Raw genomic sequence first — 22,675 nt, forward strand, 5'->3', positions numbered from 1 at the left:
GTGAGAAGGGAGGATTGATGATCCAGGGTGAGGAGTGTTCAGGCATGACACCAAAGAAACATTCATCTTGACATGAGTGGATGTAGAGACGTCTTTGCAATTCTAGGCTCCTCAGAAGAACAGGGTGAGTCAAAAACTCAAACACGACAACCTAAGAAATAATCAGATACAATTTAGGTAAACTTTTGAATGTAGAAAGCAAAGTCGATAAATAGAATCCCCAGACAGCTGTCAGAAAAGCACACTATGTGCAATCTTGGAGATACCTAGTGAGGAGATGGGACAAGTTCAGTGAGAAACAGCAAATCCTGAAAGGGACTAGGAAAAGAGGGCATAGCTGGACTGGCAGGAGGGAAGACCACAAGAGAGTTTGGTATGCATGGAAGAAAGAGCATGAATGAATGAATGAATGAATGAAATGAAACATTTGTGAAGAGATGTGAAGGTAGAATAAACAAGACTTGGGGTCCTGGGGAAAGAAAGCAGGCAGGTCAACCAACCTTTACTTAGTTTCCTCTGTGCCAGATTATATGCCAAGCAGTAGGAATACAAAGGAAGGCAAGGGCAGTTCCTGATCTTGTGGAGACAAAGAGAGGTATCTTCAAGATGTAGTCAAGGAAGAAATAAGATATATTGGGAAGGCAGAAAGGCTATCTTTGTTGGAGAGCATTAACAGTCAAAAGGAGGCTTTTGTATTTGATTTTGTAGGTAATAGGGAGCCATGCATGATTATAGGGTAACATTGTCAGACATGAATTTCTAGTGGATGAGAGTCAGGAATGATGGGAGGGAGGGAGAACAAGCAGAAGGCTATTGCTATTGTCCCAAGGGGTAGTGATAAAGCTTTTTTGAGCAGGGTGTTGTCTTTGGGAGTGGAGAGAAGAGAATGTATAAGAGAGTTTGTCAAGGAGGAAAGCAGATCCATTGAGAAGACAAAAAAGGATAAGATAATGTAAGAAGGGCTATCTGTTAGAGACAGACTTAGTACAATGGGAAATGATTCATTCAGAAGCTGTCCTCCAGGTTGACAAAGAGGCAAGTTAGCCATTTGGTCGGCAAGCATTTTTTCAATAAATTCTCCCTAGGTGACTGGCAAGTGTGCTAAGTAGTATGGAAACAGAAGGGCCCAAAGAACTCCTACTGTAATTGGGAGGGACCCCAAGTTAGTGACAAGAGCTGCTTAGGTATCACATCTCCAGGGTAGATGATGGGCAATCTGAGAGGAAAGGGCACCAGGATTGAGGGGGTAAAAGGATGGCTGCTTCCAGATGATGGTATGTTAGTTGAGACTTGTTGCAAGCCAGGAGAGCCAGAACACAGATATGGAGAGAGACTAGACCAAGGTCAGGCAAGGGACAAAACCAAAGCAAATGTAGTATCTGTAGAAGCAATGATCATTGGGAAGAAAAGTGAAGAGGACAGTGTGCTATAAATTGTCAGCAGAATGGAAAGGTATGAAGGAGAAAAGTGGAGGGGATAGTCATACTCAAAGAGGTTTTTATCTTGGATCTTTTAGTTAATAGGGAGGTGCTGATATTTTCAGAGTAGGAGATGGACAAAGGCAGACATGGGCTTTAGGAAAATTCCTTTATTTGGTGAATAGGCAATGATCTGAGGTAGAAAAAACAAACAAAATGCCTTTCTTGTTGTCCAAAAGCGAAGAAATGAGGGCTTGTACTAAGAGATATGCTCAAGTAGAAACCAAGATACACAAGAAGCATAGAAAGGTTAAAATGTGACAATACATGAAATGTTCACAGATTGAGTAAACAGTTGCAAATGCTATGGAAGTTTTTTTTTCAAGTTTATTGGGAGCATACAAATGATGCCTTCACAATAAGAATGCAATCACCCAGCAAGTCAACCTCCAGGTCACACAGGGGGTAGGCTAAATGGTCAAGTTCCTTGAGGAGTTAATATTGCAGCTGGTGGAGACAACATGTAAGCAGATACAGACATTCAGTAGAAGGTAAGTAGAAGGTAGTCTGAGAAGGAATGAGATTAATCTTGAGGGGTACAGTAGAAAGGCTATTTCAATAGAGTAATATTTTGTCTGCGAGTTGAACTAAAACCAGGCAAATTAGGAATGTGACTAGGACAAGTTTAGTCCAGGACTAGCTGATGGAAAATCCACACAAAGAGTAGAAGACTAAGGGAGACTAGGCTTATTGGATCAGAGAGGAAAAGAAGTGTAAACTTTAAGAATTTTATAAAAGTAGAGTGGAGACAGATTCTAGAGTACCATAATAAGGTCATTTGTATTTAATTTTGTAAGTAATAGAGTGGACTTACATTTGTAGAGAGATGTGATTCATGAGCTTTAGGAAGATGCTTTTGTCAGGTGAATGGAAAAAGGATTGGAATGGGGAGTGATTTGGGGTTGGAATCATAAAGGTCTTTGCTTTTGCCAGAAGAGAGGTAATGCTACCTGGCTGGTATCTGAGTAGAAAGGGAATGTGTCTGAGAGATGTGCTCAAGGAAAAATCAAGATACATTGGGAAGATAGGATAAAATGTGCTAATAGATTCTAGATGTGGAATTAGGCTGCTATTACAATTCCAAGTGATATGGAAGTTGCTCTCTTTGTTGACTAAGTTGCTTCAAAGAATAACAGGGAAATCAGCAAGTTGCATCAACCAAAATTGATTCAACAAGTATTTACTTTGGTGTTCCGCCATTTCAGTTGCGCTCGATTCTTCTGGACCCTATTTTGGGTTTTCTTGGCAAAGATACTGGAGTATTTTGCTATTTCTTTTTCCAGTTCATTTTACAGATAAGGAAAATGGGGCAAACAGGATTAGCTTACATAGAGCCACACAGCTAATAAGGGTCTGAGGCCAGATTTGTGCTCGGGAAGATGAGTCTTCCTGACTCTTGGACTGGCAATCTATCCACTGTGCCACCTAGCTTTCCTATATTACTTGTTTTTTGTTGCTGAGTAGTTTTAGTTGTATCCAAATCTTTGGACCCCATTTAGGGTTTTCTTGGTAGAGATCCTGGAGGTATCTGCTATTTCCTTCTCCTGCTCCCTTTACAGATGAGGAAACTGAGGCAAACAGGGTTGATTGACTTCCCCAGAGTCACACAGCTAGTAAGTGTCTGAGGCCAGATATGTGCTCAGGAAGATGAGCCTTCCTGACTCTCAGACTGGCAGTCCATTTACTGTGCCACTTAACTTTCCTATATTACTTGGTTTTTGTTGTTGAGTAGTTTTAGTTGTGTCCAACTCTTTGGACCCCATTTGGGGTTTTCTTGGCAGAGATCCTGGAGGGATTTGGCATTTCCTTCTTGTGCTCATTTTACAGATTTGGAAACTAAGATAAACAGGGTAGATCAACTTTCCAAGAATTCCCACAGCTAGAAAGTGTCTGAGGTCAGATTTAGACTCCAGAAGAGTAGTCTTCCTGATTCCAGACCTGGCACTGTATCCACGTCATTATCTAGCTTTCCTACGTTACTTGTTTTTTGTTGTTGAGTAGTTCAGTTGTATCCAACTCTTTTGACCCCATCTGGGGTTTTCTTAGCAAAGATACTGGAGTGTTTTGCCATTTCTTTTTCCAGCTCTGAGTCAAACAGGGTTGATTAACTTTCCCAGAGTCACACAGCTAGTAAGTGTCTGAGGCCAGATTTGAACTCATGGAAGAGTAGTCTTCATGATTCCAGAGCTGGCACTCTAAGCACTGTGCTATCTAGCTGTCCACAGTACTTTTTAGGTGACCGAAAATGTGCTAGGTAGTATGGGAACAAAGAAGTTCAAAATAGACCATTCTTGAGATCACATTCCATTTGGAACATGACAATGTGCAAGCCACTATTGACATTCAGCATATCTAGGGGTAAGTGGAAGGTAATCTGAGAGGAAAAGGCATTACTATTCAGGAGGACAGGGAAAGGCTGTTTCTGGTGCTGGGACTGTGCTCCAAACATTGCAGTCCAAATAGAAAAGATCAGATTGGAGAGAACATTAATAGGCAAAGATTATTTTGTATTTGATATTTTAGTAATAGAGATTCACTTTTGTTTAACACTGTCAGACATGAAATTTAGGAAGATCCCTTTGTTAGGTGAATGGACAAAGGATTAAGATGGGAGTGATCTAAAGTAGAGAGAACAAGGTTGTTGCTGTTGTCCAGAAAGGGGGTAATTGTCCAAAAAGATGTTGTCTATGTGAGTGGAGACATGGGGTTGTGTCTGGGAGCTGTCATTGACAAAGTGAACCCATCCACAGACTTCTGTCTGAGATTTGTATGTAATGTGAATTTGCCAGTGGCTGTGGAGGAGGGAGGGAGGGAGGAAGGTGGCTTCGAACTCTTCAAGGGAGGGGAGTAGCATACAGTTCAAGGACACATGGAGTATAGACAAGAGTAGGAGGAGGAACAGAGCCATCCGTGTGTGGGCCTTTCCAGACTGAGAGGATGAACCCGTGAAAGGTCACCACATGGGGGTAGGAATTAGACACTGATAGGAAAGGAAGGGCAAACATGGGACAGACGGCCTACAAGCAGGGCTGGACTCAGTGGGGCAGGGTGTTCTCTCTTGGTGCTAGAGGTCCCTGGCCAAGCCCCCATCCAGCAGCTTAGGTGATATGTGCATTTGTTCTGCTTTCAATTGGAGGTGTTTTGTTTTGTTTTGTTTTGTTTTGTTTTGTTTTTTTGATGGGGCCATGAGAGGGGTCAGAGCAGAGAGCAAGAACACAGTAAGTTAAAGTAAGTGGGTTTTTTTTGGAATGTGGATTTCTTTGAGTCAGAACTGTCTTCATTTTGGGAAGATAGAAAAAGAATAAAAGGTGGCATTTGAGTAAATAGGTTATACAGAAGGTAATGTGACCTACACCCATTACTGAAATGGAGATCCCTGGAAGAGGTTAGAAATGGAAGAAGGAGAGCATCATGGTAAGAATGTTGCAGGGGAAGAAGACCACCAGAATAGATGAATCTTTCAGCATGAAGAGGCTTCAGACAATGAAAGAGGTTCCTGGGTGAGACCTTAGCTGAGGGATTTTGTTGAAGCATAGTAATTCAGATATCCTGTTGGAATCAGAATCAAGAATTATGCAGTCTGGACCCATTTAGAAGTCTTTAGGCTATGAAAGAGGTTCAAAGGTAAGACTACAGCAGATGCATTGGTTGCATTGAAGTCTGAAAATTCAGAAAGACAGAATCAAAGTTATGTGATGTGAGTCCATCCTTGAAATGGAGACCTCTAGAGGACCTCAGGAATGGCAAAAGGAGACCAGTCTGCTGAAGGAATGTTCTAGACTGAGGAGGTTCCTTTGAGTAGAAGAGGTTCAACAGTGAGATTGTTAGCATTGGATTGATGTCTGGACATTGAGGAAGACTGCTAGAAGTGGAATTAAGGTTATAGGTTCTGGACCTATCCCTGAAATGGAGGCCCCTAGAGGATTTCAGAAATGGCAGAAGGAAGCAGCACGGTGGAGGCATATTCCAGGGTGAGAAGACCATCAAACTTAATGCGTGTTCCAGCGTGAGGAGGTCCTCGCCATTGGAAGAGATTCATGGATGATACTGTAGCTGAGGCATTGGATTGATATCTGGAAATTAAGAAAGACCACTAGAAGAGCAAGCAAGGTTCTGTGTAACTGGCCCCATCCCTCAAATGGAGACTGTTGGAGGACCTCAGTAATAGCAGACCAGCCTGGTAGAGAGGCATTTTAGGTTGAGAAGGCCACCGAAGTGATAGATGCTCCAGTCTGAGGAAGTGCCAGGGACTGGAAGAGGTTTGAGGGTAAGACTACAGCTGAAGCATTGTGTTGAAGTCTGACTATTCATAAACATTGTCAGATATAGAATCAAGGCAAAATGATCTGGGCCCATCTCTGAAATGGAAACCCTTGGAAGTACTTGGGAATGGAAAAAGAATGTAAATATGGTGAAGAAATGTTTCAGCATGAAAAGACCTTTGAAGTGAATGGATGCTCTGTGTGAGAATTCTGCAGGCAATAGAAGATGTTCAAGGGGGAGACTACACCTGAGGAGTTGGATTGATGTCTGAAAATGGAGAAAGACGACCAGAAGTGGAATCAATGTTATGAGATCTGACTCCATTCCTGAAATGAAGCCTGGATGTTCCAGGGTGAGAAGTCCACCGAAGTGACAGATACTCCAGTCTGAGAAGGTCCCAGTGACTGAAAGAGGTTTGAGGATAAGACCACAACTGAGACATTGTTTTGAAGCTTGGATATTCATAAACATTGTCAGAAGTGGAATCAAAGCAATATGACCTGGGTCCATCCCTGAAATGGAGACCTTTGGAAGAACTTGGGGATGGCAAAAGGATGTCAATGTGGTAAAGGGATGTTCCAGGAGAAGACTGCTGAAGTGAGTGGCTGTTCCAGGGTAAGGAGTCCCCAGATAAAGACAGAGTTTCAAGGGGGAGATTGCAGCTGCTGCATAACACTTAAGTCTGGAAATTCAGAAAGGCTAATGGAAGTGGAATCAAGGTTCTGTAACCTAAGGCCATCCCTGGAAGGAAGAAGTTTGGAGGACCTCAGAAGTGGCAGAAGGCTTTAGAAGTGGATTGATGCTCCAGCAGGAGGAGGGCCCAGCCCCTGAAAGTTGGGGGCTAGGTGAGAAGGTAGTTGAGGCACTGTGTTGAAATCTGGAAAGTCAGAAATAGAACCAGAAGGCGTATAGAGGTTATGTTGCCTGGGTTCTTTCCTACCAAGTAGAGGCCTCAGGAGGAACTCACCAAAGGATGAAGGGTGCCAGCAGGGTAGAACAATGCTCCACAGTGAAAAGGCCCCTGGGGAGGATGGGTGGTGAGCAGGGTCTAAGCACTAAACCAAAGCAACCTGGATCTTGAAGTGAATGGGTGTAGAGGCATCTTGGCAATTCTAGGATCCTTAGGAGAATAGGGTGAGTCAAAAACTCAAATACATAATGTAAGAAAGAATATTGTAGGTGAGCTTCTGGATGAACAGAGTCAACAAATGGCATCCCCGGGCAGCTGGCAGAGAAATCCTCTGTGGCACAACCTCTGAGACACCTAGTGAGGAAGTGGGACAAGTATAGGGAGGAACAGCAAATCCTGCAAAGGACTAGGAGAAATACCTTCAACTAAAGAGGAAAAGAGGGCACAGAGGACTGGCAGAAGGGAAGCCCAGCAAGGGGGCTGGTGTGCATAGAGCAAAGAGCATGAGTGAATGAATGAATGAATGAATCATTTGTGAAGGTAGACTAATCAAGACTTGGAGCCCTGAGGAAAGAAAACAGGCAAGTCAACCAGCTTTTATTTAAAGCTTTCCACTGTGCCAGACCATATGCTAAGTATTAGGAATCCAAAGGAAGGCAAGGACAGTCCCTGATCGTGTGATGGCTTATTCTTAGGGGAGGGGAATAGGGCGCCTCTGTTCCAACAACCAGGAGGAAGGCAGAGCCTTGCACTTCCAGAGCTGGGATTGCCAATACTGCCACTGAACTATCCAGAGTGGAAGTATCCTGTAGAAGGAAGAATACTATGAAGGTAGAAAGTGGCCAGGATGTGAAGAGTATTCAGAGGCCAAGAAAGCATTTTGCAGTTGGTCCTAAAGGTGCCAGGGAACCCTGGAGATGACTGAGTGACTGGAGTGACATGATAAGACTTGGTTTTTATGAAGATAAATTCAACAACTCAGTAGAGAGTGAACTAGATCAAGGAAAGTCTTGAGGCAGAGAGAGCAAGAAGGCTATTGGCAATAGTCCATGGGAGAGGTGAGGCTAGATTGCATGGGGATGGTGACTGCATCAGTGAAGAGAAAAGGGAAAAAACCAGGAGGTGCTTTGAACATAGAAAGAGCAATATTGGGCAGTGGGTTGGCTATGTAGAGCATGAGGGGGACTACGAGAAGGTAACATTGGGGGTAAGAGGAGCCCGTGCGCATTAAAAGGATGCTGACCTACACCACAGTGATAGGGATGTCTCCATTTGGAGCCACAAGTATTTTTTGAAAGATGACTGACTATGTGATGGACAATAGGATAATACCTTGGGATGAAGGACATTGAAAAGGACAAGGGAAAATGAACAGCCCAAATGTCGTGAGAGAAGGTCTTGGAAAATGGATAGAGCAGATAGAAAACCCTTTGGGAGCATCAAAAAGGAGACTAGTGTTGTTGGATCAGAGGGTCCATGGAACAGTGTAAAGTATAGGAAGACAGGAAAATTAGAAGGGAATCAGATTGTGGAGAGCATTAAGAGATAAACAGGAGACTTTTCAATTTCATTGTGTATGTAATAGGGAGGCAATGGAATTTATAAACCAGGAGATTGAGATGGTCTATAGAAGCTATAGAGAAAATCCTTGTGGAAGGTGAGAGGCAAATGGACTAGAAGGCGGAATAGCCAGAGGCAGGGAGACAGGGTCTGCACCAGAGTTGTATAGTTGTAAGTATGCATAGAAGGGACATGTATACTAGACAAGCTGTGAAGGGCATGAAAAACCAAACTGGGGATTTCATATTTAATCTGGAGTTTTGTAGTTGTTCAGGAGAGGTTGAAGGCTGGGGGGGGTCAGATGTGAACTTGAGGAATCTAAATTGGGCAGCTGAGTGGAGAAAGGGCTAGAAAGGTAGGAGAACACTCAGGATGTAAAAGCTTTTTTACCAGAAAAGAAATGATGAGAAAATGAGATGTGCCTGAACTGTGTTGCAAAGAACCAAGACATTGGGAAGTTAGAAAAGTCAAAAGATGGCCATAGATGGTCTATGCAATTAGACTAAGAAACTGGAGATGATAGAGAAGTTGTCCTCCAGGCTGACTGGGAAGATGATGGTGCCTCAGAGGGTAACAGAGAAGTCAGCAAGTCAATTCAAAAAATGCTTGTTTCTATGGCAGGCAGTTTGCTGACAGTATGGAAAGAAAGAGACAAAAGAGGCTCTCCTCTTGAGGAGCTCACATTGTAATTGGAGGGGTCACCATGCAAGCAACTATGGACACTCATCATAGATAAAAGGTAAAGGGAAGGAAATCAGGGAGGGAAAGATTATGGCCTAGAGAGGTAAAAGAAGGTTGCTTGGCAAGGGGAATGTCTTTTATGAAGAACAGCAAGGAGGCCAGTGGTGTTGTTTCAAAGAGTTCATTAATGGAAAGACATGAAGGAAAGAGTTTGAGGGGAACATTAATAGGCAAGAGAGGTTTTTATATTGGATCTCTGAATTAATAAAGAGACACTGGTATTTATAGAATTAGGAGTTGACAAGGTCAGGCATGAGCTTTAGCAAGATTAGGAGCTAAATAGAAAATGGATTTGTGGTCGAGAAAACAAGCAGAAAGCCTTTTCCGTTGTCCAGAAGAGAGGTATCGAGGGTTTGCACATAGTGTCTGTTTGAATGGAGAGAAGGGGATATCGGTGAGAGACATGGTCATGGAAGAAAGAAGATATTTTCCCAATATATGTGGTAGCAGGTGCTACCTGGGCAGTGGGTTGGCTATGTAGAATGAACATGAGGGGGACTACTAGAAGGTAAAATTGGGGGTTAAGAGGAGCCCGTGCGCATTAAAAGGATGCTGACCTTTGGTTAGACTGAATCAGGAATTGGCTATGATAGGCAAGTTGTCTTCTAGGCAGCCTGGGAAGATGATGGTGCCCTGAACAGGAATGAGGTATTCAAGAAGTCCACAAAACTTTATTGAGAGTTTAGTAAGTGGCAGGCAATGTGCTAAATATTGAGGTTATAAAGAAAAGCAGAGAGTTCCACTTGTAAACATGCCAACAGCTATGGACACTTCAACATATTAGAAGGTAATCTGAGAGGCAAAGGCATTGTGGGAAACAGAGAAAGCCTGGGGCTGTGACTAGGCCAGGTTGAAAGTCATAGAAAATGTCCTCTGAGGATAGAGTCACCTTTGAGAGGAATCAGAGAAACCAAGGAGTAATGTCAATTGTCAGCAGATTGGAAAGGTAAGATGGGGTGGGGTTAGAGGAAGCAGGACAGAAAGAAAGAAGAAAAGAGTATGAGAAAAATAGTGGCAGTGAAAAAGAATGTGAGTCAGATAGAGTAAGAAGTAGGGGGAGAGAGGTAGAAAGTAAAAGGGAGAGTGAAAGAAAATGAAAAAAAAGTAGGAGATGGAAAGAAGAATGGAGGGGAGGAAAGTTAGTGAGGGACAGAAACAGTGAGAAATAAGGAACGAAGAGTAACCAAATGAATGAGACAGAGAAAGAAAAAGACATAGGAAGAGAGTCATAAATACAGCAAGAAAGAGGAGAGTTGGAGAAAAAAGTGAAGAGTGAAAAAGAGACAGAAAGATAGGAAGAGGGAGATTGGGTGATATAAAAAGTGAAATGGAGAGTAAAAAAAGAGAGAAAAAGAAAGCTAGAGGAAATAGGCAAGAAAGATTACAAATGATTGGAAGAGAGAGGGAGAAAATAATGAGAGACCAAGAGAGAATGAGAATGAAAAAGTGGAAAAAGAAGAAAAGCAATAAGGAGAGGGAGAAGATGAAAGAAAGGGAGAGAGAGTGAGAAAGGTAATGGGCCAGAGCCTGAGAGAGAGAATTAGATAGCAAGAGAAATGAGAGAAAGAAAAAATAGTCACAAATAGAGCAAAAAAGAAAGAGTAGGAGAGAATGAAGGAGATTTAGACAGGGGAAAACAGTGAGGGAAAGAAAAAGATAGAAACGGTGAGAAATAGAGACAAAGGATATGAACAAGCAATTTTCAGATAAAGGAATTAAAACTAGCTATAGTTATAGGAAAAATGATCTAAATCGCTATGATTAGAGAAATGGAAATTAAAACAACTCTGAGCTATCACCTCACATCTATCAGATTGGCAGGAAAAGGGAAATGATCATTGTTGGAACAGATGTGGGGAAAATGGGATGCTGATGTATTGTTAGTGGAGTTGTGAACTGATCCAGCGATTCTGGAGAGCAATTTGAAACTATGCCCAAAAGGCAACCAAACTGGACATATCCTACTAGCAATTCTACCTCTGTATCCCAAAGAGATCATAAAAATGGGAAAAGGCCTACATATGTAAAAATATTTATAGTAGTTCTTTTTGTGGTGGCAAAGAACTAGAAATTGAGGGGATGCCCATCCATTTGGGGAAGGGAATACTATTGTTCTATAAGAAATGATGAGCAGGCAGATTTTTAACAAAAACCTGGACTTACATGAACTGATGCTGAGTGAAGTCTACAGAACCAGGAGAACGTCATACACAGCAACAGCAATTTGTGTGATGATCAACTATGAATGACTTAGCTTTTTTCAGCAATACAATATTCAAAGACAATACAAAGACTCATGCTGGAGAATGTCATCCACATCCAGAGACAGAACTATGGAGTCTGAATGTAGATCAAAGTACATTATTTTCACTTTTTTTGGTATTTTTTGTTGTTGATACTGTATTTTCCCTTTTGTTCTGATTCTTTTTCTACAATATGACTAATATGGAAATATATTTAACATGATTATGCATGTATTTTAAAAAAGAGATAGAAAAAAAGACTGGGAAACAGACTGAAACAGTGAAAAAATAATGGGAGAGACAGTGGAAGGGAGAAAAATGAGAGGCACCTAGAAAAAATAAAATAGTCACATGTAGAGTTTGGAAGAAAGTGGGAGAAAATGAATGACAGGAGAAAGAATAAGATAGACACAGTGAGATAAAGAAGGAAAGAGAAGAAATGAGTGAGACAGAGGGAGAAAAGGGAGAATCAGAGACAGAAATAAAGACAAAAGCATGAAAGAATGAGATTGAGAAAGAACAAGAGAAAGGGGCAAAAGTTAGAGAGAGATAAGTGAGTAGTAAAGTAGAAGATATAGAATACAAGACAGACTAGAGTGAAAAAAAGAGAATAAACCTGAAAAAAAAAGAGGAGGGAAGGAGAGAGAGTAGGAAAAAGAGGAAGAGAGGGAGAAGAACATTTGTGAGAAAGAGAAAAAACAGGGTCAGGGAGGGAAGAGAGGTGAGGGGAAATGGAGACAAAGGGGAAAAGACTAGGAGAGAGAGACAAAGCCAGAGGCAAAGAGGGAGAGAACAAGAGAGACAGAATGGTGAGGAACGGTGATTGACTTACCTCTTCTCAGCAGTGTAATGATCCAAGACATTCCCAAAGGACTCATTTCCCAAAGGATAATGTTCTCCACCTCCAGAGGAAGATCTTATAGTGTCTGAATGAGGAAGGATTATGAGTTGGAGATAAGGACAGAAAGAGAAAGAGAGACAGAGACAGAGACAGTGAGAGGAAGAAGAACAAGAAAGTAAGAGAGAAAGGGAGAGAGAAAGAATGAGAAACAGAAATTAAGAGAAGTGAAAGAAAAAGACAGAATTAAACAGAAAAAGAGCAAGACAGTGGAGCAAAGGAATGTGTGAGGCAGATTGAGAGAAAGATGGAAAGAGAGAAAAGTAGAGAGAATGGAAGAGAGGGAGAGAGAGAGAGAAGGAAATACAAAGCAAGAGAAAGAAAAACTGAGTGACAAAAATGGATACAGGGAAAAAAGCATGAGAGAGAAAGAAAGGGAGGAAGAGAATGAATGGGAGAGTGAGATAGAGGGAGAGAGCAAAAGAAAGGAGGAGAGAGACAAAAAGAGAAACAACAAAAGAGGGAGAGATAGCAAGGGAGAAAAGATTGAAAATAGTGAGAGTGGGAGAGAGAATAAGAGAGAAACAGGGACAGTTGAAAAAAGAGACAGAAATGAGACAGAAAAGAGAGAGACTAAGAAAGAACAGAGCATAGACATATAGAGAAATTGAGAATGGGAGAGAAGGGAGATAAGTGAGAGAGTGAAAAAAGAATGGGAGACAGAGGAAGAAACAGTGAGAAATAGAAAAAAGAAAGGGAAGGAGAATAAGGTGAAATGAGAGGGAGGAAAAGGGAGAGAGAGAAAGAAACAGAAAGGGAGTCAGAATGAGAAAAAAGAAAGACAGGAAAGAATAGAAGAGAGAAAGCTTCTAAAGAGTAGGTGAGAGGGAGAAAAGAAGTAGAAGAAAGTAAAAGAGAGTGAAAGAGAGAAATTATGAAAGTGAGAGAATGAAGAGAGACAGAACACAGGAGAAAAACATTGAGGGATGGGCAGACAGAGAAAGCAGGTCAGAAAAGAGTAAAAGTAAGAAAGTGAGAGAAAAATGAAAACGGGAGAATGAGGAAGAGAAAAAAGAATGGTAGACAAAGACAGAGAAAGAGAAGGAAAGCAGATGAGAGAGTGGGGAGAGTAAGAGAAAAAGAGACAGAGAAGGAAAACAGGAAAGATTGAGACAGGAAATGAAAGAGGATAAAAGATAAAGTGTTAGAGGGAGAGAGTAAGAGAATGAGACCCTATAAGAATTCAAAATCCAGAAGCTTAACTTTTTTTTGTTTTTGTTTTTTGTTTTTGTTTTAGTTTTTGCAAGGCAGTTGGGTTAAGTGGCTTGCCCAAGGCCACACGGCTAGGGAATTATTAAGTGTCTGAGGCTGGATTTGAACTCAGGTACTCCTGACTCCAAGGCCAGTGCTCTATCCATTGAGCGACCTAGCCGCCCCCAGAAGCTTAACTTTTAATAAAATAGGATTAGCAACAGAAATGAGAACCACAAAAACAAAGATAGTGGGAGAGAGAAAGAGAATAAGAAAGTGAGAGTATTAAAAGAGTGACAAAGAGCAAGAAAGAGAGAGAGATGGAAAATGAGAGGAAAAAAGAATAGATAGAGAGTAACAAAGAGTGGAAGACAGAAAAGGAGATCGAGAGAAATTGAGGTATAAGAAACAGAGAAAGAGGATGAAAGAGAAGAGGGAGAAGTAGTGAGAGGGGAGGGAGAGCAAGAAAGTGAGAGGGAAAAAATAAGAGAGCCAAAGAGATGAGAAAGAGACAGATGAAGAAAATGGAAGAGAGTAAAAAAGTTCTCTATCAGAGGGAAACACAGAGAGAGAAAAATTAAGAATGGGAGCTAGAGAAAGAATGAGAGAAATTGTGAGGGAGAGAGAGGGAGAAAGAAAGATAAAGGGAGATACCGTTACAGAAAATAGCAGAAGGAAAGTCAAAGAGAAAGAGATGGAGAAAACAAAAGAGGAGGATAGAGGGATATAAAAATACAAAAAGAAAATGAAAGAAAGAAACAGAGAGGGGAAGAGAATGTGAGAGAATGATATAGAATGGGACATAAAAAGAGAACGAATGAAAATGAGGGAAATGAGAGTGAATGAGAAAAAAAAGTCAGAGGGAGAAAAGAGCGGCAAAGAAAGAGAAAATGGAGTTAGAAATAGGGGAGGGAAAGAGAGAGAGAAGAAAAAAATTCTACTAAATCTTCTATTATGCATAAAAAAATGTCTTGGCTTTAAGAGACTGAGACACACTTAAGATATCGAATTCCTGCCATAAAGCACTGTTGGACAATATTCTCTAAGTAAAGTAAATAGGAGAGAGAGAGTTTCATTACTCATGGTTGGGTCATACGAATATGTTTAAAAAATATTTGATACTATTTTAATTAATTTATAAATTAAAAGATTTTGGTTTTTTTAGTGATATACTACCAATGAGTTACTTTATAGTACCAGATAAGTCATAATGAAAGTTCATCTGTTTCAGAAACTGAGCAATTATAATGCCTCACCTTGGCCCTGGAGAACAGATTATGAAATGTACCTTCCTTTCACTAGAGAAATAGGAGGGTACAGGGGTGGACTATTACATATACCAATAGACACAGCCACTGTATAAATTGTTTTTGTTGAATTGTTTTCTTTTATTCCAAAGGGATTCAAGGAGGGAAGGGATATATCTAGGCACAATAATGAGTACAAACAAAAGAATCATGATTATTTAATTTTTGTTGATTGTTCATTTCATTTTATTTTTGCAAGGCAGTGGGGTTAGGTGGCTTGCCCAAGGCCACACAGCTAGGTAATTATTAAGTGTCTAAGGCCAGATTTGAACTCAGGTACTCCTGACTCCAGGGCCAGTGCTCTATCCACTGTGCCACCTAGCTGCCCCAATTGTTCATTTTAAGTGATTTTTTTTAAAGACATGGAAGCAAAGGAAGGTAATTAAAGAATGAATACAAAATGTGGCATGTTCTTTTAAGATTACTGTCTGGATTTCTAACCCTTCAAATGAAGTTTAGAACCTCATGGCAAGGAAAGCTAAGGATAATAATCAGGGATTTTTGGAAGCTATATTTGAGAAGAGAGAGGAAAGGATGCATATGACCAATCTTTAGAATAAATGGGATGATAACTGATAAGGAAGAAAATAACAGAATTATGCAATTCAGATTTTGCTTTGCTTTGCTCTGTAAAAAAGAATGAACTTTGGATTGGGAAGGCCAGCCTCAAAATGGATACTGCAGACAATACTCAAGAAAGGAGATTAAAAACAATCACACAGAACCTTTGATGAGACCAAGAGACTTGACCCAAATAAATTATATCCTTGGGTGAAGTTCTGAAAGAATTATTCTGTGGGATTCCCTATGTGGTAACAATGATCTTTTTTGGAAAACATAGGATACTGCAGAGAACTGAAATTAATCAGATTTTTGGCCTGATTTTTCCATGGTTTCCCTAAAAGGGAGTCTGCAGCCCATGAACCTGTGAGTGCCATTTCAATTCCTGAAAAAAAATCCTAGAATGTATTACTAGAGAGCAGGCATCTAAGAAAACGAGCTTGTACATGGAGTCCTAAGCTTTAATAGACGAAAGCTGCACCAAGACTTTAGGGACACCCTGTACAGTTGAAGGTCAGCAATGTCATTAAAATACTGACACACACACACACATATATACACACAGAGATCATTTCATAATGTTTATGGCCAAACATCTGGTCGGATTAGGAAGAGATTCAATAAATTTATAAGGCCAATTGGCAGCTAATTTGTTAAAGAAGCATAAACAAAAGTGATTAAACCATCAGCTCATTTGATTTTTAAAAAGAGAAAAAACAACTTACCGACACCAAAAAATGAAAAAAGAAGTCATAGAAATGCAGAAGAAATAAAGGGCTGTCTTAGAAAGCAATTTTGCCAAATTATGTGCCAGTGTAAGTGACAACTTTAAATGAAATGGATGAATATTTACAAAACTACAAAACATGAAATAAAGGACTGAAGTAGCACAATCATAAAAAGAAATTAAAGAAGCTACAAGTGACCTCCCAAAGGGAGAGAAACCCCTTAGGATGAGATTCCTTTATAAGTAAATTCTATCAAACATTCAATGAATAATTAATTCCAGTATTACATATGGGATTTTTAAAAAATAAGAAAAAGGGTCCAATCAAATTTCTTTTATGATGTGAAAATGGTCTTGTTAACTTAAATCATGAAAAGGAAAAAAAATAAAGGAAAAAAATGAAAAGGAAGGGCAAAAGTATTTATAGCAGTTCTCTTTGTGGGGTCAGAACAAACTGGAAACTAAGGGAATAACAATGATTTGGAGAATGGCTAAACAAATTATGCTATATGAATGTGTTGTTGTTTAGGTGTTTTTCTAGTTTGTCCAATTCTCTGTAACCTATTTAGGGTTCTCTTATCAAAGATACTGAAGTGGTTTGCCACTGCCTTCCTCAGTTCATTTTATAGATGAGGAAACTGAGGCAAATAGGGTTTGCCCAGCATCATAACAGCTAAGAAATATCTGAGTCAGGATTTGACCTCAGGTCTTCTTGACTCTAGGCCTGACACTACTGCAAGCTCCACCTAGCTGCCCTAGATGGATGTAATGGAGTATTACTGTTCCATTAAGAAATGACAAAGGGGATAGATTGAGAGAAACCTGGGAAGATGTATATGGACTCATGCAAAATGAAGTAAGCAAAACCAGCAGAACCATTTAAACAGTTGTAACAACTTAGTGAAAAACAAATCTGAAAGACTTAAGAAATCTCATCATCAAACATTCTACCCACCTTTTGACAAAGAAGTGATAATTCAAGGTACATATTGAGCTAATGTTTTCTTGACATCGTCAGTGGAGGATTTGTTTTGTTTGATTGCAAGATTTTGGTTGCTTCATTGTTACAAGAGTTTTACTTTTTTCCTTTACAAATAATGTTGGGGAAGAGTGAAGTGGGAGAGAGAAAATGGATATTTTAACTGAAAAATAAGTAAATTTTTTTTAAAAAAGGGAAGCAGTGGGAAAGATAGATTGATAAGGGGAGAGACTCAAAGAAAACCAGTAAGGAGAATGTTGAAGTAGCTTCTACCTTTTAAAAGAAATGAGAACCCAAAGGAGAGGGGTTATATTGGCACTGGAGGGAAGACTAGAGAGATCTTTCCAAGGTTGAGGGGTTGGTAGCTCATTGGTTTTGGGGATGGGCCTATCAGGAATGGGGAAGAGTCCAAGATGGTTTTGAGGTTAGAAACTTGAATGACGATGAAGATAGTGATTGTGCTATGAACAGAAATCAAAACCTTATGGGAAAGTATAGGTCTGGGGAAGTGGGGGGGGGGGAGAAAATGTTGATTATTAGAGATGCTGAGTTTGTGGTACTGGCAGGATCTCCAAGAGTAAGAAATCCTAGACTGGAACTCTGGGGAGAGGTCATGGATAGAAATGTGGATTTCAGCATAATCACTTGCACAGAAAAGTTGATTAATTCCCCTATGGAGAGAATGTAGGAAGATGGGAGAAAAAGGTCCAGATCAGGCCCTTGGGGAATATCTAAGGAACCAGCATAAGAACAGAGTGTTGAGAGAGGTCAACTGAAGTGTGGGGTGGTATCATTTACTGATAATGAGAGAATGTTTGATGTTCTACAGCAGTTTGGAGTCCACACATGTGAAGGCTGTTTCTTTCTTCACCTTGAACATCCCACTAGCAGGGATATGATGAGTGGTCCAAGGATTCAGAATCTTATCTCACAGAGGAATAAGGTTAAAGTTCCTACTCATCAAAGAATTGAGAATGGTGTTACTAGACCCAGGATAACAATGGCTCTTGCTGAGCTGCAAGAGCTGCCATCAGGCCGACAGCACCAGATGGAGAGTAAATGGCAAATGCTGGCTGCCACGGAACCATACCCCAAGTTTGTCAAGCAGTCCAATCAGCAACAACAAGTTCCAAGCCAGGCAAAACTACAGAAGCTCATGGCAGTGACTGAGTATCAGAAAGTCAAGCTGACAAAGTTGAGGGACCTCAAGGAACAAGTAGAACAGAAAAGACTCAGTAATGAAAAACTAAGGGAGGAAACTGAACAGATGAAGGCTTTGTTCCAGCAGAAACAAAGGGAGTTGCTTCTGGTTAGGGAAAAAGTTGGGGACCTCATCAGACAAATGGAGATGCTGAAGAGTGTGAGACTTGATGGAGACCATACCAACAAGTTGTCTGCGGCAGTCAACCAGTCTGTGGCAGCCAAGCTTGATGGACTATGCAAGCATCTGCAGAGACAACGCAAGTTAAATCAGGAGCAAAATATCAAGCTACCACAGAGGAAATGTTTGAAGAAGCACAGACCAGAAGCGGTAGCCATGGGCAAGCATGTGAATGACCTGCCAGACCATCTCAGGCAGAAGGCAGTGCCGCAGCAAGAGAAAAATGGGCTGATGGGGTTATCTAAGGAGAACCTTCCCCAGCAAGTGATATCAACTTCAAGTAAAGTGAGGGCAGTAGGTCCCCACCTCCGGAACTCTCCTGTACTTCTCGGGAAGACACCCCTTCCAGATGGCACTTTAACTTTTCAGGCAGTGGACAGTCTGCTTAAAACACAAACACTACCTTATGTGAGAGCAGAGACTGTCTCACAAGCAAAAGACTCTCAAGTTCAGCCAGCTGGCCATTATTGCAAGCATTCAAACTCAGATCTCTTCCCTCTACAAGACTCAGCCTCTTTCCCTGAAAACTCAATGAACTCTGCTGAGCAAGCTGATGATGGGGAGATACCATATAGGAAGAAAGAAAAGCCAATGGGTATCTTTTCAATGCCCGGCTCAATAGACCAAGTGGCCACCCCACCACCCTTTGGTGGGCTAGGAAGTCAGAGTGGTAAAGACATTTTATGGGATGCTCAGGCTCCCAATAAACGTGTGGCCAAAGTATGTCCCCTCATTCCAGTAAAACCCAAACACTCTAGTTTGCCTCTGTTCAGACAGACCAGACCACTCAGATCAGGAACTAAGTCTTCTGGAAATCTCTGGAAGTTGCCATCAAGTGCTGTGTCCTTGGGAAAGAAATTAGTAGTGCCACAGCAGCTTTACCCAAGAGTTGCCCTGCCTCCCAGAGCATCTGCAGTGGGCCAGGACCAAGTCCTTTCTCCAAATTGCAATCAGGGCAGTCCACTTGCTAGTGCAATCCAGTCTCCTACCCTACTGTCTTCCAAAGTGAACTGTCTGCCACCATCACAGAAATTGTCAACTGTTCCCACAAGCTCAATACTTTCAATGTTTATCCATCAGCAGCTTGCGCAAAGTGCTGTAGCCAAGACACAGACAAAAGATACTCATTTTTCAAAACTATGTGGCAAACCTGTGCTAGCTAGTGCCCCGAACCAACAATCCAAAAATATTTCTTCGAGTGATCAGGGGAAACCTAGTATTCCACAATCGGCAACACAGTACATCTCTTCAGCCCAGAATTATAAAAATGATCAGATTCCCCACCCATTCAAACCATCCAAATTACTCCCCTTCTTATGGAACCCTTCCCAAAATTCGAGTAAGGTTGACTTGGAAACCCTAGGCACAGAAGCAGAAGCAGCCGAAGAGACAAAGTCATTAAAGAAACAGCACTTGATTACAGAACCAAAGGGTCCAAGTGGGTCAAATATTGAAATTAGTTCAACCCCATCAGAATCCTCCAAGTTGATCACTGTGGCTGCCAGCCCCAAGAGTCCAACTGAAATCCAGAATTCCCATCCATGTGCAGAACCAGCGAAAGAAAGGGTTGCCCACTCTACTGAGTCAGTTTCCACAGAGGAAGGAGAAAGTACCATTATAGAAGACAATGAAATATCAGCACCTTCTCCTGGGCTTGACTCTGAGCCTGGGGGACTACCAGATACCCACAGCCTGGCTCAAACTCACATAGGAGAACTGAGTCTCAAGAAGAACTCACTGTCTCCACCCCAATCATGCTCATCTGAGGAATCAGAAAGATTAAGAGAGGATTCTTTCAGGACAAGCCCTCCTGGAACCACTGGATGCTTTTCTTTGCCTCCTGGCAAAAGGACAAACTTGAGAAAAGCTGGCTCCAAGAGAATTGCTCATGAAATGAGAGTGACATTCAGTCCCCTTGATTTACTCCTAGATTCATCATTGAAAGGAGAATTTGACCTCGTACAGAGAATACTTTATGAACTCGATGATCCCAATTTATCCAATGATGAAGGTATTACAGCCCTTCATAACGCTATTTGTGCAGGCCACACTGACATTGTGAGATTCTTGGTGCATTTTGGTGTGAATATCAATGCTGCCGATGTGGATGGATGGACTCCATTGCACTGTGCTGCCTCTCATAATAACTTTCAAATTTGTAAGTTTCTGGTCAAATCAGGAGCGGCTGTGTTTGCTATGACTTACAGTGACATGAAGACTGCTGCAGATAAATGTGAAAAAACAGATGAAGGCTATTCTCTGTGCTCAAGCTTTCTGTATGAAAGTCAGGCAAAAATGGGCGTGATAAATGAAAGAGTCGTCTACGCCCTATGGGATTATGAACCTCAACATGACGATGAACTGCGCATGAAGGAAGGAGACTTGATGACCGTCATCCGAAAGGAAGACAAAGATGAAGTTGAATGGTGGTGGGTGCGGCTCAAGGACAAGAAAGGCTATGTGCCTCGAAATTTGCTGGGATTGCACCCAAGAATTAAACTGCAACAAAGGACTTTGGTATGAAACCTTACAAAATCTTTGGGAAATACTAATCTGTGTTATGACAAAAAAGTAGTGTCATTGGTTTGGGCCCAATTTACAAATCCTTCTTTCCATGACAATGTAACTAATTTGAAAGCAATGAAGAATGTGCTTTAGAAGCTAATTCTAATTCAATCGCCAACCTTGGACACACTGACTTGGTATTTAACAGCAAGGGATATTTGCCCTTTTGGGGTAAAGAAACTCCCTCCTTGAGAAGGGAGAACTCCTAAGGACAATGATGTGGTGTTCTGTTCCAAAAGAAGAAAGGAAAAAACCCTTTCATCAGCAGGAAATATCCATCCTGCCTAAGTGACCTTAGTTTGAAGCCTGCCTCAGAGCACCTTTTGATAAGCAGAGCATTTTCTCAAGTGACTCAGTTGAAGTTGTGAAGTGATAGTAATAGTCCAAAGAACCATAATCTAGTTTTAAGTGAGCAATAATTTTATAGCAATACTTTAGCACCTTAAGATTTATATATATATATATATATATATATATGTATATATATATTATTATGGTACATGTTACATGTAATTTAGAACCTTGTTTTTGCCTAAATTTTGAGTCTGTATTGTCTTTTGTACTTTTGAATTTAAATGTAGAAACATTCTCATGATTTACCTTAAACTTTGTCAAAATTTTATCATCATTTTATCATCAATTGTGATCAAATACTTTTTTTGTCTCTTGAAAAAGGAGTGAGGAGGGCATCACGAGGCCGGAGTATTAGGCACCGTCTCCAATATAGACAATGGTCATCTGTGCCCCAAGAAAGGCAAAAACCAAGAGAAAAGTATTAAAAATCTAGAAATGGGGTGGGTGCCCATTTGTAGGGGAATAAATCACTGTACAGATTGTAGCATGTAAACATAAGACATGAAGCAAGAAATAATGAATATGAGGAATTAGAAGCAATGCATCAGGACACATAAGGTTTATTGCTTGGTGTTGGGAATATTGGTATTGTAAGTCATCTTTCGATCTTGAAGAAGACCATGATATCAAGAAAGTGATGCCATGACATAAATGTCATTTGTTTAAAAAACATAAGACACTAAATTTTTGACTAGAGGGGCTTTTATGTATCTTGTAATCCAGTCCCTTCATGTCACAGCTAAGGAAATTGAAGGTTATGAGATTTTCTTGTTGGAAGGATCATAGGCTTATAAATGGAAGGCTGGAAGAAATCTTATAGGTCTTCTAGGTAAACATACTTATTTTGCCTATGGGGAAACTGAGACCTAGAAGTAAAAATGCCTTACCCCAGGTTCATTCAGAAAGTACCAGAACTCAGAATCCATCTTTTGGAATCAGGACCTCTGATTGCTAGGGATACTAAAACAGATGAGACTGTCCTTCCCCTTAAAATCCTTGAGGTCTATTGAGGAGTTCCATATAACCTACACACACACACACACACACACACACACACACACACACACACACACACACACCATTACAAGCTAGATCCAAAATCAATCCGAGCACTAACCACTGGGGAAATCAGGAGAGGGAGGGAGAGGCCTCTTGAGGGGGAAGGGAAGGGAAAGTCCAAGAAGCAAAGGGGAAGAAAAGCATCTCAAGGGGTGGGGAGTTGGGGGTGGGTGGGAGAGAGAGATACCTTCCTTGTACAGAGGAATGAAGGTGGGAGGGGAGGGTAAAGCACCAAGTACAACAAATCACTTTAGCTGCAATGGAGAATGGCTGAGGGAGAAGTAATATCCAGTTAGCCTGGATAGGTAGACTGGAACTCCCTGCAGAGGAGTTTGTAATGGGAGCGCTGGGAGCTTGCAATAGAAGCAATGGGAAGCAGCAAGTTTCGTGAGCAGATGAAAGACATGGGTAGACCTGTGGTTAAGGATCCAACCCCCTCATAATTGATTGACTCCTTT

The 22,675-nt window shown here is 41.0% G+C and overlaps 1 pseudogene; it reads left to right on the forward strand.

The window, feature by feature from the left end:
* LOC141498701 (apoptosis-stimulating of p53 protein 2 pseudogene) overlaps positions 1-21,008 on the forward strand; it is a 60,690-nt pseudogene extending 39,682 nt beyond the window's left edge.
* Positions 21,009-22,675: the final 1,667 nt, after the last annotated feature.

The sequence above is a fragment of the Macrotis lagotis genome, chromosome X (assembly GCF_037893015.1).
Source record: "Macrotis lagotis isolate mMagLag1 chromosome X, bilby.v1.9.chrom.fasta, whole genome shotgun sequence".
NCBI classification, from domain to species: Eukaryota; Metazoa; Chordata; class Mammalia; order Peramelemorphia; family Peramelidae; genus Macrotis; species Macrotis lagotis.